Below are 19,980 nucleotides of genomic sequence, written 5' to 3' on the forward strand. Positions count from 1 at the left end.
GTCCGTGCAGCTACTTTGGTGTACATGTATCTGTTTCCAGTTGCACTGGCCCACTCAGTAATCAATAATGGTGTTCTGGATTCATAAACAATGTTCAGACAAAGAACAAAAGGTGAGGGTACACATTAGGAATATCAACCACCAGCTTGCATCCGTAATCATTACTCTGATATTCAGGAGCTGCGCTGCAGACGCAAACTTGTTCATTCCACTGTCAGCTTTCATTATTTCAGTCAAGGCCAAAGTGGAACAAAAAACATTTTAATGACTACAACAATATAAGAACCGTGCTTCGCTGATATGGATTGGGCTTTAAAGCTGAAGCAGCTTTGTTTCTTTTGCATTTTATTACAATATATCAACGTCTCGCATTATAACCAACATTAACGCTGCTTCCTTGTCCAATATGGTGGCTGCAGAGGTTTTCATCAGCAGTGAATATCCTGCACAGGATCTTGGTTTGCTCCTGTCAAGGTGTCACAGACACTCCTGCAATCAAGAGTTCCGGATCGTTTTTCTGGAAATAATGAGGTCTCTGCTGTCTGCTTTACTTCACATCCAGGTGACCAGACAGGTGTATCCTGTGTGGACTTATTCCAGTCTGGTCCTCCTCGTGCCTGTCCTCCTGGTGACAGACTTCCTCAGATACAAGCCCGTAATCATCCTCCGGGGTCTCACCTATGTCACAACATTCGTGCTCGTGCTCGTTGGCTCGGGGGTCCACTCGGCTCAGTTGGCCTTTCTCCAGCTTCGGCGTTGCCGCGGCGGCAGACGTGGCCTACTTCTCCTACATTTACAACACGGTCCATGTCAGCCACTATCAGAGAGTGACCAGTTGTGTCACAGGGGCCACACTGCAGCGGGTTTGCCTGCTGGCTCAAATGCTCAAGTCCCTCTATTGCTTAGCTTTTAGAACTCTTGTCTTTGTCTCTGTGGCCATTGATAACCACTTTCTTTCCGTCCATGCCCCCGGCTGGTGATGAAACATACTCTGCACACCAGACAGGGGACGCTCACAGTTCAGCGCACATTGGGAGGACGTTGAGGAGGCTCATGTTGGACTGCAAGAGGTGTTACTCTTCTGTGCCTCTGCTCTTCTTCTGCATAATGGGCTGCAACGCGAAGGTGTGGCTTCTACCAGATTGCAAGATATGTCCAGGTCCTCTGGAAAGACACGCAGCCCCGTAACTTCACAGCCTACAATGGAGGGGTGGACACCATCAGCACATTGTCAGGTATTGAATGCACCAAAATCAACATATCAGTGCTTTAACGTCACCTATACGTGTCTGTGTCCAACATATTAATATCAAAAGAGACTAGAAGGATTTTAGAGGTTGCTATGCCCTTGAAACCGCTCTTTTATGACTCACCATGTACTCGGTGAGTGTATTAAGTTGTATCCAATCGATGATTCTTTCTGTGCCCCCCCCCATCCCGCCACAACTCGACGGATCATTCTGGTGCATAAGCCCTTGTGTTTCTCTGGTCTCTCCCTCCTCAGCAGCTCCCCATCATCACGTACCAGCTCAATCATATATATGTGGCCTCGCTCCAGGAATGTCCTCATTGTCATTCCGGTCCTCGATACATCACTTTCAGCTACCGCTTCAGTTATCACCGCAGATATGTAGGCAACAGTGGTTTCGCGAGACGTAACCCTCACAACAAGGAGCATATGTCTCGCATATTCAGGTAACTATACGCTCATTCAGCACCATTGATTATTGTTAGTAAATGCTCATCAATATGGCAACAAGAGCCTGTCGTGCAGCTTGTTTTAACTGGAAATACATAAATATGCACTTTGAGAGCCATGACGTGAGGACTTGGCTCAAATAATGGACACAGTGACAAAGGAATTCTACTTTTTACGTATTATGACTTGTTATTTGTGTGAACACAATCAAAAAGTACATGTTTCTTTTGGAACTGAATCCAAGTAACTGAATAATGAATTTTCAGTCATGCAAACCTCTAAAAGTGGAACACAAAAGTGACTCTCTTCCAACTTTCTGCATTTTCTTGCTCACAAAAATCTAAAACTCAGGACATGAACTTTGCTTATTACTTAATACGTAATATTATTACTGTTTTGTACATTTTAATTCTTACACCACTCATTAATGGGTAAAGTAATGATTTTATGGTAATATAGTGCTGGGTATACACTACTGAAGGTACATTTTCACGGAATTTTGACACGCACAAAGTTCTTTAGATGATATAATTTTATATGCACTTAAAAAACGAGTTGAAGTGAACAGTAACACTCGGTTTGGAAAGTACATTTGAAAGTTTCGTTCTTTCAAGGGTGCCATATGAGTTTTCTATTAACCTTTTAAATAACAGCTTTACAATCATTTTGACAGTGCAACGACTTGTGATGTGACGAATCGTTCCCATTCCATTCTCATTATGCAAATGTCGCGAGTGGGTACAAGTGTCCTTTTAGCTGAGGCGGCCTGAACTGCCGTCGTCAGGCCGTGCATGTGTGAGCATAATGGAGAACTGTAGATCAGTTTAAAAACACTCAGAAGTAATTAAAAAAAAAAAAAAAAAACTCATTCAACTCTGTGATTCAGCGCGATTAGCTTCGGCACGGCCTGTTCCAGAGGAATACACTGCATCATTCAGCAGTTGGTGGGATTCTGAAGTCTTACAGTGGGTGTCATTACGCAGCATAACACCGAAACGGTGCTTTCAGCTTATTAACTGACATATATCTCATTTTGCTCTGTTTTTGGTCTCCCCCTGAGGAGACTAACATATGCCTGTACTATACTTTCCCAACTATTGACTTACTTTGTCTGCCGGATGTAACTTCGTTGCTGTGGAGGAGGTATGGCGGAGGTATTTTGGCATGAATACGTCTGCTGGCTGACCTCTCGGCCGAGAGCTGTGACAGTGAATACAGAACAGTAAATCCAAAACAAGAAGTTAAAAGATGCAAAAAAAAAATCATCCCTGATAGAGCTCAAGAAAACTGCAGAGTCAGGTCATTTGTTTTCGTTTGTCAGTGCAAGGGAGTGTGAAATGCTACAGGCTATGACTGAAAAACGTCTTTCATAAAAGTTATTTACTTTATTTTGGATGAATGTAATTCATATAAGTGTCCCCAATTGTTCTCTTAAGTTTTCTTTCTTTCAGTAACCACACATCCACTTGTTCTTGATGCAAACGTTTTGCATCTTTAAAGCTTATGGGTGTTATACAAAAGAAAAAGCACCAAACACAATTCCTTTTTTTTTTTACTTTCAGTACCCCACAACCCCCAAAGCGTGGCACACAATAGGAGGAGCATTAATTAGTCGGTTTAATTGTCTGCTCTCATCCCCCGATGAGTACAGCAGCAGCTGCCGCCATCCAGTCAGTGCACTTTTATTGATTATAGTAGTGATACCTTCCTGTATTCCCCAGAAACCCCAGGCAATTATTCTGTGTAAACCCCATCCAGCTGTATGCCTTTCACTTGTAAATAGTTCAGCCCAACATGCAGTCAAGCTGCAGAGCCCTTGTCTGATATTTCCCTAAAGATTCCCGTTGTATTTTTCTATACTCCACAGTTTGCAAACATCCCCGAGGAGGGGGAGAGAAAAAAAAAGAAGAGAAAAAGCGAAAACCAATAGGGAAATATGAATATGGATTACCAACATAATTTACAGCACAAGTTACTCTTTTCATATTCAGCATATTAATAACTGTATGTCCTGGAGCTTGAATGGGACATTTTTAGTAGCTCATTAGTTTTATGATAAGAAAACCAAATGTGTGCGCAGCGAGCGCTGTTCACTCGTATTGTGTTTATACAGCGCCACTTTCAAGGAAAGCAAACTTACGGGGAGGACGCCTTGACCCATTTATTGACCGTGGCTCCAACAAGTAAACAAATCATTTACACTTCAGAACGTTAAAGCGTTGCTGCCCAATGCCAATGTATTCATCTACTCCTCTGTCGTCAGGTTGTTCGCTAATCATAGATATGGGAAGGTCATGAGTGCATGGCTTCATAAAAACTAATTCAAAGAACAAGGCCAGACATGGCTACTTTTCAGACTTCAAACCAATGTGATCGTCGCTATTAGTTAGTTAGTTGTTAGTTAGTTATTATTAGGGTTAGGGTTCGAGCACAAGGTGTGTAGAACCCTATTGAAACTGAAGGAGTTTTTTTTTATGTTTTTGAGGCCTTTCCCATGCCCCAAAACTCACGACCGCATCAATCCTGGTGGTAAATTTACGTGTGAAAGTCATTCTCTGAAAAGGCTTGGAAAATTTAATGTGGGAGGGGCTTACGAAAATGAAAATCAGCTTTCATCAGGTGACTTTTGTGTATTATTTATTTTATTTTTAAAGGGAGAAAACAGTCGGATAGAGATGCATTAGTGCAGATTGGGTTTGTATTGCGGTTCAATAGTGTCGATAATTGCCATTTTCATCACATCTATACACGTCTGAATGGGACAGTGGTATGTGACATGTGTTGTGCTGTGAGAACATCAAATGAGTCCAATTGACAAATGATAGTTTTAGCTTGTTCTGTTCATCAAGCTTGTATACATTTCATGATCCTGGGGGATGAGAAAAGTATTATTTTGAATCAGCTAAGATTCAAAAAATATGTAATATCCAGTATAGTTGGATGACTTGTTATACAGTGGGATGAAGTGCAGATGGTACCAGCGTATAAACACATACAACACACACTGTATTATTCCACCGCCAGTTTAGTATTTAACATGCATTCCTCCAGGGTTAACACACTGTAGAGCGCGGCTGCATTATCGATCCCCGACAATTAAGTGGTACAGCCGACTCCCGCTGACCTTACCAAGCCGCCGCGGAAACAGGTCTAATTATTCAGTCTCTCGTTGACCCAACCCCCACCCCACTCCTCTTTTAGTCTGGTAATCAGAGCCAAGGGACTGATTGAGCACATCTTAAATACACACTGAGGGTCTTGTGTGTATGAACGATGGACTGTTTGTGCTGATTGACCACAAATGGACGGGGGGAAAAAAAGTACACATGTACTACTCAGTATATGTTTATGCAGTGGATTAAGAGGTTTGGATGAACTGATCCACGTCCTCAGGGTATTAAGCGTTTTCCTTATTTACACTCACTCATCTGTGTGATTCTGGTTCAGGTTTTGTTTAACCTTTAGCTGCATGCCAGCTGCCATAAAACAGCAAGAACAAAACACTATTTTTCCAGCTTTAATCTCTCATTAGCACCATCATTAGGTCAAAAAATTGACTTGTCACGTGTTTTTTTCTCATGTCAGACTACTGCACTTGACCCGTGTGCTAATTAGCAAATGTTAGCACCCTAAAATAAGGAAGGTTTTGATTCAACCTTTAGCAGCTATAGGACGTTTGACAATGCAGTAAGGATGTTTAAGAGACCTGAGATAGTGGGGTGGATTGAGGCAAAGTCACAAGATGGAAAGAGGATGAGATGAGAGGGACGAGTGTCCCAAATAATCAATGCACCAAAGATTCTCTGTCTGCAGTCCACAGTTTTATCTTCCACCCGTAGGGACAAAGATCTCATATCTGCCACTGAAAGTGATGAAGAAGCTTTACACTGTGCCATCTTGTGGCTGGAATGAAAACATCACTTCTCAATGATGTGAACCTTAAACTATAGTGGAAGATGTATTGTTATCTGAATATATATTTCATGTATAAATATAAAATAGTGATAAATATAATGATTCCTTTGTATTGCATTGATCAACTGGTTCAAAACATTTGAGGAAGTCACCATTTTGAGGTCTAACAGGTTTTTCACCATTTTCTTAAAAGTAATATGATAATAAAAATCACAAATGAAAATAAGCTTTAGTTGCAGCCCTGAATATGTCATTTGTCACGTGTGGATGTTTATTTCGGTCATGTCAGTGAGATCACACATCATCGTAGTGTAGTTCACACAACACACATAACCGGAAGGGAAAGCAGGAGAAGCAAAAGCTTATCTAGTCCCGCCCCCATTATCCACAGAGTACATATTTTCATCATACAATATATAATTATTCTTTTTCTTATGACATTTTGACAAAAACATGTTTTTAGCACTCAGAGATGTAGTCCAGCTCTAGACAGTCAATCAGACTCCATGTGTGTCTGTACATGTGTCCATAATGTACAGACGTCGGAGCGCAGCCCAACCGTGGCCCTCTGTGCTTGGATCAATTGATTCTCCGTAGTGACTCGATTCACAGGGGCAGCTAAATACTTCTCATGTGTTGACATTTGTGCTTATCAATGTCAGCTGTTGTTTGGGTACATTCGCTTCTTGTTTTTGTTTGGCTACATTTGCTTCCACTGCCGTCTCCACACGGTGTCTACAGATTTCTGTCTCTGACCTTTGTCATACTTTCCTCCCGGGTCATTCTGTGTCGATGAATAGTCATGCTGGGCTGTAGTTATGGAGTGTTCGTGAGCCGTACCTTAATCGTTGTATTTCTCCAGTTCGTCCTCACTCCTGATTTGCATTGTTTTGACTTCTTCTGGTGTAGATCCATTTGGTTTAATGTAGATTCTGCAGTTTGCCGTCCAGGTGTGTTGGATCTTGCCTCCTTTCTTCAGCTGACGTGCTTTTCTGGCGATGTCAGCATTCTTTTTGGTGAGATTCTCGTTGATGTAGACGTCCGAGCCTTTGAGCTTCCTGCCCTGCTTCAGCAGTGCCGTCTTATGTTTTCTGTTGGTGAATCTCAGCACGACTCTTGTCTTCGGGGTAAGAGGTGACATACTTCCACATTGCTGAAATCCACGTTTGAGTTTAAGTATTATTTCTTTCCATTTTCCACTCTTTTCCATAACAAATAATAGAAGGAGCAGGAAGAGATAGTTTATTAATAAACCTGACCAACAATCGATTCTTGATTAATCAAGTACTCATTTATCATAAAATGACAGAAACTGTTGAAAAATGTTGATCAATGGTTACCAAACCTGGAAATGATGATGTTCGCGAACGTCTTGTTTTAGTCCTCAAACTAAAGTGATTCAGTTCTAATGATTTCTTTGTTATATGGCGCAAAGAAAAAGAAAAAATATTTAAATGTAAGAATGTAAGAAAAAGCTTTGCTTTCATTATTTAAAAAAAATTACTCTGATTATCAAAGTAGCTGACGGTTAATTTAGTAATCAGTTATTAATGGAATGATCGTTGCAACCCTAATTTCTTTATCATGTTTTTCCCTTCCACGTGTCTGTGGACTTTTCTGTGTGGGGGGAACTGATCCTGGGGGTTTTCACACTCCTTATTGCCGGTGCTGTTTTTCCTGATGGATCTGACTGACAACATCTGGATCAGCTACACAAGCTACATCCTCCTCAAAACTCTTTACATGCAGCTCGACCACCATCTGCACGTAAGAGTACAGTGTGTACATGACATGAGCTACACATTATATAATGTCACCATCACCACAAGGTGTTTCAAAACTCATTGTTTAATGGAAGGTATTTTAAAAGTAAAAAAAAAAAAAAAAAAATCCGAACCACAATTAAAGTTGCTGTCACACAGTTATGAAGATAAATTGCTTTAATGACCTTTTAACCACGCGAGTCCGACATTTCACTGGGACTTTTACAGGGTGAAATCTGGAGATAAGGAATTAATTACATTTGTTGCAAACACCAAGATTTAAAACACGAGGAAACTTGGTGCAGATGTGTCATCCTCATGATGAATTGTCATAATATCTCCACCTTACAGGTACAGTAGGTGGGATAATAACCTTTCAGCATAACGTAATTCAGGTGATCCGAGAGAGAGAGAACAAAACGAGCAAATGCACCTCCTCTGGGTTCTGTTTTAAATCTGTAGCTTGATGAGTAGCTTTGACAAATCACATTACAGAGCAGTTGAGAGAGCGAACATTCTCCTTTTGGTGGGTGTTCCAGAACATTTACTCTGCACACCAGGTCCTTCCTGCTGCTGCAGCACAGATGAAACCAGAATGTAAACAGGAACTATAGAAACCTAAAAGAAAAGAAAAAGAAAATAGTCTTGAGCAGCTTCCCGCATGTCGTTATCAGCAAAGGATGTTTCAAGGATGGCAACGTCCTCGTCTGATGAAAGGAGCAATGAACAGAGAACCGACTATTTTGTTATTCAGAGGGAGAAGAAGAGGCAAACAAAAGAAGAAAAAGGCAGTGATTTAACTTCAGATGCCAGCTGCCATAAAACAGCAAGAACAAAAAACTATTTTTCCAGCTTTAATCTGTCATTAGCACCATCATTAGGTCAAAATATTGACTTGTCATGTGTTTCTTGTCAAACTACTGCACTTAACCCGCCTCATGCTAATTAGCAAATGTTAAAACCCTAAAATAAGGAAGTAAACAGCTTGTTGTTGTCATTTGAGCCTGTTAGTGGATGGAAGTCATAGGAATATGACTCGTCTTTTATTCCTATATTGTCGTCCCTTGTAAGTCAATGACTCAAACCTGCCAGGAGACTCCCGTCTAATGTGAAAAATACTGACTTTTAATTCACTAATTTAATTCATTAACAGGAAAAATCACCAAATATTTCATGTGGCTCACAGTGACTGTGGTTAAATTCGATTAAATGCAATGTCTCTGTCTGTATTCAGCTTGATTTTTTAATGAATTTTCATTTACAGTAACACATACAGAAGCTGTGCAGTCCCTACATGTGGCCACCAGAGGGCAGTACATGTATAACATAAAAGATCAGCAAAGACAACGCAGCAGCTCTGAGGTGCTTTAATCCCATCACAGTGATGGTACACGTGTAAATGTGTAACATGGACATTTAGAATTGCTGGGATAAAAAACATTTTTAAACATAATAGTGTATGCAAATACTCCATGGAAACGTTATTCACTTGTTCATGTAAAACTATTGGGAGTATAGCTTTTTAATTTTTTGTTTGTCGATGGATATAAAAGACATTATCAAAGTGCAGTCGTTTTCTTTTACTGTAACTTATCAAGATGAAAAATTACTTATTTTCTCCGTTACTGACATTAAAGAACCTGCTTACTATCATTTCAAGTTTTAAAAAAAGAACACGTTCTGTTTTTTGGTAGGAGCAGGAAAGTCTGTACGTGCAGTGTATGTATTTCTCACGTTGCATGGTAACACGTGCATTTGTTTTAAGTGCAGTCTGTTTCTGCAGCTACTGATGTCATGTGTTTATGTTGATACGACCATTTTCTGTATGTGTGCGCACACATATTCATTTACTCTACATTTCTAGGAGGCAAAAAGTAGGTCATCGCAATCATCGCCCTACTTAGTAAACCAACCTCCTTAAAAATCAATGTAGTACTGTGAATTTCAGCAGGTGGTGTAAAAAACCTGATGCCCTACCTCTGCATATTTATGATATAGACCAATTAGCGATTCCTGTCCTCATTCATAACACGATGCACAAGAGGACAGTGGGGGAGAAAAAAAAAATTGGAACTGGCCCTACAGTGGTGGTCAGATGATGCATACGTAGTCATGTCTGACCTATAATTTACAGTTATAATGGCACGGTAATTAGGACGCCCCCATGGATAACAAGGCAGCCATTAGCAGGAATGAGGTGGCATATTGTATGCGTTGCACATAATTAATCATATGCAGACGAAGACACGTCCCTTGGTTTTTGTGGTGTCGTAAAATAAAAATGAAATGTATAATGAGGTGGATGATTCTCTGCCACTCATAGGAATTGACAATTAAACGTGTTTAATTGTAATTTCTGGCTGGGCCCTGTGACGTGATTGCAGGGGAAAGTCAGTGCAGCATTATTGTTTATATTACCTTCAGTAGAAGATGTAAACATTCATTCCTTCCGATAATCCCATAGGAAGGACCGGTTTGGCTGTTGAAGAAGTTCAACATGCATTTTATGGAGTTCATTTTTATGGCTGCATTGTCCTGTGTCTGTGCAGACGGACAATAAAGTCTTATCTTATCACTATTTAATCCAGGAGAAACCAATTTAGAATAAGGTTCCCATTCACAGTGGTGGCCCACAAATACAATCTCCCCGTCTCTGCACTGCAAAATATGAGATTTTTTTACACAAAACACAAAACAAATACAATATAGGCACAAGACAAGGGAGCACAGTGAATGAACACACTTTCCCCCAGTTCTGTATGAGCAACTGGGATGTTAGACGCAATCTGTTCTTGAGAGCGAGTCGAGTACATTTTGTGTCCATGATTTGTGAGCGATGACAGATACATGTAAACTGGCAATTTATTTCAGGAGAGCTTTGTAAATAAATAGAAGATTTTGTTCTTTTCGGGGTTGGAAGTGAAGGCCTTGTAGTGCAGTATGATTACAGAGCATCGAGGGGCAGCATTGTTTGTGTAGAGATACAGACGTGATTTACATCTGCATCATTTAAGCAATGATTACATTTAAAAAAGAAAAAAACAAAACATTGCTTGTACAATCTGCGAGAAAATAAACTCGAGTTTTCACATTTCTATTTTTATTCAGCTTCCCAGGTTTTTGAATGATGTCATTTTCATTGTTTGAGCCCCAATTATTGATGTACTGACACTGTTTAAAAACAAACTTATGCCCTAGCAAGGTATTTTAAACAGACAAATAATCCGAATTTATATTAGACAAGGATTTATCAATAGATGGCACTGATGAATTATTAAACTGTGTCATCAGCATATTGATAGGTGTAGCCGTTTTGGATGAATTAGGTCATTAAAGTAAACAAGCTTGAACCCAGGACTGAACCTTGTGGTACCCCCTTTTTACATGTCAGCCCTTTTTTTTTATGTTTGTTTGTTTTGTCTGCAGTTATTGCCTAACAACTGCCAGTAAGACCATGAATGAGTTGCTTTGTCAATTCTGTGTCACTTGTCATTTGCCTCCTGGTAAAATCCACTGCACGTCACTGATTAGAATTATGAAGGACAGTGTTTACTCTTTCGAAGAAACAGTAGATGTCTCCTCGAGTTAATGTGAATTCCAACACTGCAACACTGTGATCATTCACACATGAACAAAAAGGCTTCTTTGAGGCAATCCAGTCATGGTCAGGTTTTGTCAGTCATAGAACGAGGATATGGGTTCATCATAATATTCAGTGAATACACTGAATATTGCATTATCAGCACAGTGCAGCAACCATTATTGCATTTGGCTGAGGTCATTCAGTCATCATTCAGCACCATCAGCACTTGACGTCACTGAAAGGCTAAATATATTATCTACTCATCAGATCATCAGCAAATGCTTGTGTATCGTAATGTTTTGGGCAACACCGTTGTTATAGCAACCGTATATGCATTTACACCTTTCTGAATCATTTCTGTCACCGAAATCGTTTTTTATTCAAGTCCCGTATTGTCATTTTATCGACAATCATACCTTTAAAATGTCATCATGATTTAATTATGTCTATTTAAATAGATTTTTAATTTTCCACTAGTGCAGTTTTATCAGGTTTTATCTGTGACAATAGGGGAAGGCTCGACTTACAGATCACTTCCCTTTCTCTATGTGCACTTGTATGGTCAGTAATGTCAACGAGGGCATTTCCCTCAATAGAGCTATTAGTCAACCTTAACTCCACAGACGCAGCTTCTGCTATTTATGATTTTATTGTTGTAGCTTCCTGTGTGTGTCACTCCCTCCGACTGCTGAGAAGAGAATATTTTAAACCAGGGAAGTGACTTCCTTCCGTTTCCTCTGACATATCCATGTCTGATCCACCAGTTGATTTCTTTTCCATCTTAAATTAATAAAAATAAAAAAATAAAAATAATTACAAAATGCAATCTATTTTTAATTGCTACAAATCTATAGACCAGGCATTGTCTTCATCGCTTCAAAAAGCCCTTTATGCATACATGAGAATATGAAACCCCATTTGGTCAGAATCAAAATTTACAGTTCAAGGAACAAAAGCAAAACAAAAATGAGATCAATTAATGTTTACTGTACATATAAACGCAAAAAAGTGGGTAAATATTCCAATAAAAGGCAGGTGCAAATAGAAAAGCCCCGATTCAAAAACAACCAAACGTTTTTATTACACCCTACCTATTTATTCATACAGTAGTGAGTTTTTTGTTTTTTTCACATTGTGAAGGGGCAACATTAGCATCACACAGCTGCAGAATAAAAATGTCCAGAGTAGTGTCCGTGAGTGCTTTTTCCATAGAACTAATGAGCTCACTGTTAATTGCTCGAATTGGAAATCTCAAGACAAAGAGTGGAGAGGAGGGAGGTTTTGGAAACAATCATCGTGGCCCAATTTTCTGCTACAAAGGTTTTAGTCAGCAATGATCAGCAATGTTTCTCTCCCATCAGATAGGAGGTACAAAAGATGTACAAAAGATACATGTTTTATTTTGTTGAGGGACAATAAAAATAAAAAAGGTCTGAACTGAACTGAACTGTACTGAACACAAAGTCAGGCTACAAACTCTTACTGTCATACACGTCAGCTATTTTGACAGTGACTGCTGATGCATGAAATGAATGCCTGCATGTTTAAGGCTATTCATCAGAGAAATTGTTCATAACAGTAAGAAATATTGCATTTAGGATTGAATGTAGACTGTGTGCCCAAGCGACAGTGATGTGGAGGTTGAATATGTAGATTTTTGAAAATGTAAATTCTGATCTGGGACATGAAGAAAAATATGTAAAGATAAACGCCAGATTACACACTGAGAGCCCTTCTGGTTTTGTGGGCGAAGTTCTCACTCCTTCATCAAGCAGTGATCAAAGACTGTGTGGGCACTCTTTACTTGCATTACTTCTCCATTAACTTTGGCTCCTCCCGCCTCTCACGATATCATGTTGACACATGACATGACACTACTCAACTCAACTCAAAAAAACTTATTTCTAGAGCACATTTAAAACCTGAAGTCCACTTAAACTTGGTTAAAAGCCAGGGAGAAAAGTTGTGTCTTTAATGAGGATTTAAAAACCTCAATGGATCCTGTGGAGCTGATGTGCCAGGGCTGGTTGTTCCAGAGCCATTGCCACTAAGGCTCAGTCACCTTTGGTTTTTAGCCTCATTTTGGGGGGGTGGTCAGTAGCAGCTGATTGGCAGATCTCAGTGTTCTGGCAGGGGCATGAATACGGAGGAGCTCAGTCAAGCCATTAAGAGCTTTAAAAACAAGCAATAACATTTTAAAATCTATTCTAAAAGCAACCGGGAGCCAGTGCAGCGAGGCTAGGACAGGGGATATGTGATCACATTTGCGTTGAGGCAGTGAGGAGGCAGGAAGCTGCATTTTGTACCAGCTGCAGGTGGCGCAAAAGAGAGTGGTCTAGGCCAGCATACAGTGAGTTGCAGTAATCCAGTCGTGAGGTAATAAAAGCATGGATTACAGTCTTGAGATCTCTGTATGGCATGTACCCTTTTACTTTCAATAAAATCCTTAAAATGATAAAAAGCGACAGAACTAACCTGGCAATCAAATTTCAGCCTGTCATCAAATATAACACCAACATTTTTTACTGAAGACCAGATGTTTGGTGTAAGGGGGCCTAGAAAGTCAGCAGGAAAATCTGATGGACCACATCCAAACATCAGTCTTGGATTTGTTTAGGTTCACGAAATTTGCCGTCATCCAAGATTCAACATTGTGTATGCAGTCAAGAGATGTCTGTACAGAATCAGTGGATTTTGATGCTAAAGGCAGGTAGATCTGAACGTCGTCCGCATAACAATGAAAAGAAAATGGATCCTAGTGGTAATATATAAAGCAGGAAAAGAATCGGCCCAAGGATGGAGCCTTGGGGGACCCCAGAGGAGAGAGGGGCTGAGGATGAGCTGCACGGAAAAACTGCGATCAGTCAGGAGAGAGCAGAGCCTGTAATACCCACCCACTGCTCCAGTCGTGCCAAGAGGATCCCATGATCCACCGTATCAAAAGCAGCAGTCAAATCAAGGAGCACTAGCATAGCAAGTCAATAGTTACCATCAGGTCACTGAAACCTCTCAGCAATGCTGTCTCAGTGCTATGATGGTTTAAAGCCAGACTGAAACTGTTCATAGATATCATTGGCCACCAGGAATGATTGGATCTGAATAAAAGGCACTTTTTATAAGACTTTGGACAGAAATGGCAGATTGGCCTGAAGTTCGAGAGCACAGAGGGATCCAGATTTTTCTTTTTGATAAGTCGCTGCACAACGGCGTGTTTGAGAGCGGCTGGGACACATCCAGTGCTAAGGCAGAAATTAATGAATAAAAGAATAAAAGAATAAAAGAGCCCACTGTACTGAATACCTCTTTAAAAAGACGAGAGGGGATACTGTCTGAGGGACAGTTCGTAGGTCGCAGATGTTTAACTACATTGGCCAGTGAGGGGAGGGATACAGGTTCAAACTGATTAAAAACAGCATATAAAGGGCTACGGGAGGGATCGAAGCTAGGGCTAGCAGGAGAGAAGGCACATGGCCCCCTACAGTGCCAGAGAATCACTAGAACGTGGAATTACACACGTGAGAACTGAGAAGGGAGCTGGGACTCTGCTGTTTCTGCTTCACATGTAATCCATCTGTGCCATCCCTCCACACAAACCCTCACAGAGCTGCTGGTTGTTTTTTTTTTTCCTTCTTTCACCTTCTGCCCTCTTTCCTGTGCCCCATCTGTTTGGATATGTGCTGCATGTAGCCTACATCTCCAAGTCACATGTCAGTTTGCTTTGCATTGCATGTGACATTTCCAGAATTTACGTCCTCAAATGCCACCGGCACTGCACCGTCAAAGGTTTCAGGCACGTTACAACCGTTTATTAAAATAAAACATACAGACAGATAGAAATGTAATAATAATAATAATAATAATAATAAATTTTATTACGAGGCGCCTCTCTGGGCACTCGAGGACACCGTACAATACATAAATAAATAAAAACACTAAGAAAAAAAAATAAGAAACAGATGAGAAAAGACAATGTAGATAGTTAAGTGGGGTAGGCAGTTCGGAAAAGGTGAGTTTTTAGTCTTGTTTTGAAGAGTGTGAGAGAGTCCAAGTTTCTGAGGTCCGGTGGGAGTGTGTTCCAGAGTTGGGGGGCAGAGCGGCTGAAAGCCCTGCTCCCCATGGTGACGAGGCGGGCGGGAGGGACAGAGAGGTGGACAGAGGAGGCAGATCTGAGGGAACGGGAAGGGGTGGCGATGTGGAGGAGTTTGGACAGATAAGGAGGGGAAAGGTTGATTTGGTACCAATTAGAAGGAATTCAGTTTTATTACTGTTGAGTTTAAGGAAGTTGGAGGAGAACCAAGATTTGAGCTCGGTGAAGCAGTCAGTGAGGGAGGAAGGTGGGAGAGTGGAATTTGGTTTGCTGGAGAGGTAGAGCTGGGTGTCATCCGCTTAGCAATGGAAATGAATGTTATATTTACGGAAGATATTGCCAAGAGGAAGGAGGTAGATGATGACGAGAAGGGGTGACGGGGGACGGGTGGGAAATGAAGGGTTGGAGTTGGATGAACTGAGTGCGGCCTGAGAGGTAGGATTTAAACCAGTCAAGGGGTGTGTGTGAAATACCAATGGAGATTAATCTGTTGAGGAGGATAGTGTGAGAGATGGTGTCGAAGGCCGCACTCAGATCGAGGAGGATGAGGATAGTGAGTAAACCAGAGTCGGCTGCCAGGAGGAGGTCGTTTGTGATTTTGATTAGTGCAGATTCAGTGCTATGGAGGGGGCAGAAACCAGATTGGAATTGTTCGTACAGTGTAACACCCAATACAAGTGAAAAACAATATATGTGAAGACTAATGAGGACGAGGAGGGGACGGCATCAAGTAAAACTCCCACAGAGAAATACTAGCGGAAAGACAGGGAACAGAGACACAGCTTGCACAACTCAAGCCGAAGATGAACTGAGCTGAATGAAGTGACACAGGGATTAAATACACAAGGGAGGCGGTGCTAATCAAACACAGGTGTAACTAAGACACAGGTGAATGACGTTAGGGTGGAGCAGGACCCAGAGCAAAACTAAACAAGTTACACACACTAGCAAGACAGAAAATAAAACTGAATTAAGGAAAACTAAAGAAAAAAGTAAAGAAAAAACAAAGCAAATCGCAATGATGAATTAACCAAGCTTTAGTAGTTAGCTTGTGCCACATACGGCCCACCACTTAATGTCAAGTTATAAGGGAACTATTTCTGTGTTTATTGAGTGATCTAAAATATTAATGTTGTATGTTATTGTGAACTATATATCGTTTCATATAATGCAGACACTTTTATTTTTGAACTATCTCTCATCACCAACATTTTAACTGAGATAGCATGATGGAATATGATATAAGTTTCAGCTCATGTTGCCCACCCTGACTAAACAAGTAATTTTTTCCAGAAATGGCACAAGTCAAATGTGTAGTTCGGAGAGAAATATGTTTTGAACAAGAGTAGGCCTGATGTTAAATATGCTCAATTTATGTCAATTCTACTTTGTGTGATTTTTACAATTAAACATCAATTGTTCACAAACTTCCCCACAAGGATAAAATATTGTTATTAATATCAGTTAATTTTGCGATGGATATGTTCATTTTTAATCAATTTCATTTGGAGGTTGCTGTAGATTTTTGAAAATGTAAATTCTGATCTGGGACATGAAGAAAAATGTGTAAAGATGAACGCCAGATTACACACTGAGAGCCCTTCTGGTTTTGTGGGCGAAGTTCTCACTCCTTCATCAAGCAGTGATTAAAGACTGTGTGGGCACTCTTTACTTGCATTACTTCTCCATTAGCTTGGCTCCTCCCACCTCTCACGATATATAATGCAGTGCAACAGCTTTGCACTGCATCATAGTCATAGTGTTGCCCAACACACCATTAATCGATTCACATATTGTGTTTCATGTTGAAAAAAAAAAAAAAAAACACCGCACTGAGGCACTGAGGCTAGAGTTACACACTGACATGACACATGTCAGTGTGACCTGACAGTGTGACCTCCTTAATATGAAGCATGACACGAGGGCAGAAACACTGGTACGGTCAACAACTGTTTGACACCAGAGTCTAAGTGCCAGATAATAGGCTTGGTGGACGCTCGGTCATTGTGTGTCGCAAATCGCGGACCGTGGTGTACTCGCGCGTCAGGGTCCTGTAGTATCTCCCTTCACCATCGGGTGGCGGTGCAAGTCTGGACGCAGGGAATAGGACGCATTCCTGCCAAAGAAGGAGAGAACAATGCTCCAGCTCCCTCGGACAGGTCTGGTTTTGAGCGGCTCACAGCTGAAAGGTCCGTCGGGCATGGGTGTCGGGGTGTCAGCCAGTTCGAGGGTCGCCAGGTGGAGACTATCTTCGGTGACCACTTGGAGGACTTAATACTCCACCTACCGATGGGGCGGAGTTTCAGTTTGTTCACGCGCACCCAACGCGCTCTTTGCTTTGCTGTGTGCAGAAGTAGACCAGAGCCTTTAGCCTCTAATCTGGATATTTAGCCGAACCCTAACCCTCAGCCCTATCCTTCCTATCCCTAACACTAACCTCATACTTTTACTGTGCTGCTGCTCTGCTCTGACCACCGAAGCATGCCGGTCAGTCGCGAGCCCCGTGCATCTCTTTCAGACAGAGGGGACACACGCCGAGGTACGCGCCAGAGTGGTAGTACATGGCGTTCTCAGGATGAGAGAGGGCCAGGACCTTAATAAACATGGTCATGTCATAGCGTTGTTATAATCCTTCATCATTTCCACTTTGATCAGGGGAAAACGTAGTTCACACTACATATTTATAAGCGTGTCACACAGGGTTCCCACACTTTAGTTGAAATTCAAGGATTTGTCAATGACTTACAAGGATCAATTTCCTCATATTCAAGGACTGAATGTGCTGACACAGCTTGAGATGGGAGAACTTGTAAGAGCCACCTCGCCCGTGACATCCACTCTTATTGATTTGCAGCACGCTCTGCATCTGGACAAATGATTGTCCTTAGGATCTTGGAGAAGCTGGTCTTGACATTTTGATTTCAACATAACTTCTTTCTTCTTAATGCAAGCACTTTCAATGACCCTTATCTATTTATGTAGCATTTTCCAAAAGCTTTCAAGGGCTTTGAATTGTTTTCAAGGATTTCAAGGACCCGTAGGAACCTGCATGCAGTCAAGCTTTGTCTTTGTCTGTTGAGGATTTAACAGCAATAGTGTTTCTTGTATAACATGGCACCAACCTGCTTAGGGATTACAAGATGTGGCACTGTTACATAACATGGAGGTTGCATCACTTAATGACTGCTGTACCAGATTTATAGATAGATAGATAGATTGATAATATGGTACAATCATTTAAAGAATAACGTTACTGTAAAGTTGTGGTAAGTGCTGCATTATGAACTTTTCGTGAAGTATACAGATGTCGGCGAGATGAAAGTGACTAACTCGGAAACATATGTGATACAGGCAGCTCTTAAGCTGCAGCGTCATGAAGGTCGCACACCAGCTACGTGGGCGATCATTCATCACATTCCCTTTTGTGACCTACTTTGTCGTCGGTATGACATTAAAAGGAAGGAGAGGGAGAAAAAAAAATGAGTGATAAAGCTGCACTTCTGAGCAAACTTTCCTTTTTTACACAAATGCGAAGGCTGACGATCGTAGGCATTTGCATAATACACGCTGCTTGGTTCTGCATCATACGTGGGTGTTTAAGTTCTGTACAACTGTCATCACTGACAAATGGTATGCAAATAAAATTTAAAAAAAAAACTTTTTCACTGTGGGGTCACACAGTGCTGTAGTGGTTAGCACTCTCGCCTTGCAGCGAGAAGACCCGGGTTCGAGCCCCGGTTGGAACAAGGGCCTTTCTGCATGGAGTTTGCATGTTCTCCCCGTGTGTGCGTGGGTTCTCTCCGGGTACTCCGGCTTCCTCCCACAGTCCAAAAACATGCAATGTGGCGATAGGTAAATTGGACACTCCAAATTGACCATAGGAGTGAGTGTGAGAGTGAATGGTTGTTTGTCTCTATCTGTGTGTGGCCCTGCGATGGACTGGCGAACTGTCCAGGGTGTACCCCGCCTATCGCCCGATGTAGCTGAGATTGGCACAGCACCCCCCGCGACCCTCTGGCAGAGGATAAAAGCGGTAGATGATGACTGACTGACTGACTTTTTCACTGCAGCGTCCGCACCGAACCCCATGTCAGCGTGACCCTGACCTCTCAAATGGCTCTTTTCCATGATAGAGTTCTAGTGTCAACAGACTGGTGGCCACCGATTGGTCAGGGAGTATTGTTGTTTCATCCCCAAAACATGCATTAATCTCCAACATTTTCAAAATCTCAATAGTCGCCTCAAGAGTCGCAGGGTCGTCTCTAACAGTTGACGACCCTGGCCCACGTTGAGGAGGTACACAAGTAACGAGGAACAAGGTAACTCATTCCGGATGCATGTGAATCTTCCTTTACTACCTAAACACTGCCTGTGGAACGGTGCATTTGATTTATTATCCTGGGACTCTCTTCTTTTTTCCACAACCAGACCCTTAATAAATTTACTTTGAACGTACAACTTGCTGCTCAGATATCAACAGTTACTATAGGAATGCACGTATACTGGTCGATCCCATCCCACGGATTCATATTCCGTCTCTCTGCCAGGATATGAACATCCATATGCATGAGAGTGCAGATTCTGTGGGAGGTGGGTGCAGTGTAAATGTCAATTCTTTAGCAAAAAAAAGTTTTGCTCACAACATTTATTCAGTGTGTATGTAGAGAAAGAGATAGATGGGAGGATAGAGACAGTTGCATGGAACTGGTTAAGTTAGGTTTAACTTAAAGTTTGGCACAAACTGGTTATGGTTAAAGTTAGTGATAATGCTTTGTTTGTGATGTCCAAATGAATGGAAGCTAATGAAGTGACATCAAAAGAATATCAACACAAACGTGTGTGTGTGTGTGTGTGTGTGTTATAACACTTGGATGTCTATTTAGTGGGAAGTATAATCTGTCCTCAGCCAGGCTGCCTCCTCCTCCACACTCTC

This window comes from Solea solea, chromosome 9 (assembly GCF_958295425.1).
Source record: "Solea solea chromosome 9, fSolSol10.1, whole genome shotgun sequence".
Classification (NCBI taxonomy): Eukaryota; Metazoa; Chordata; class Actinopteri; order Pleuronectiformes; family Soleidae; genus Solea; species Solea solea.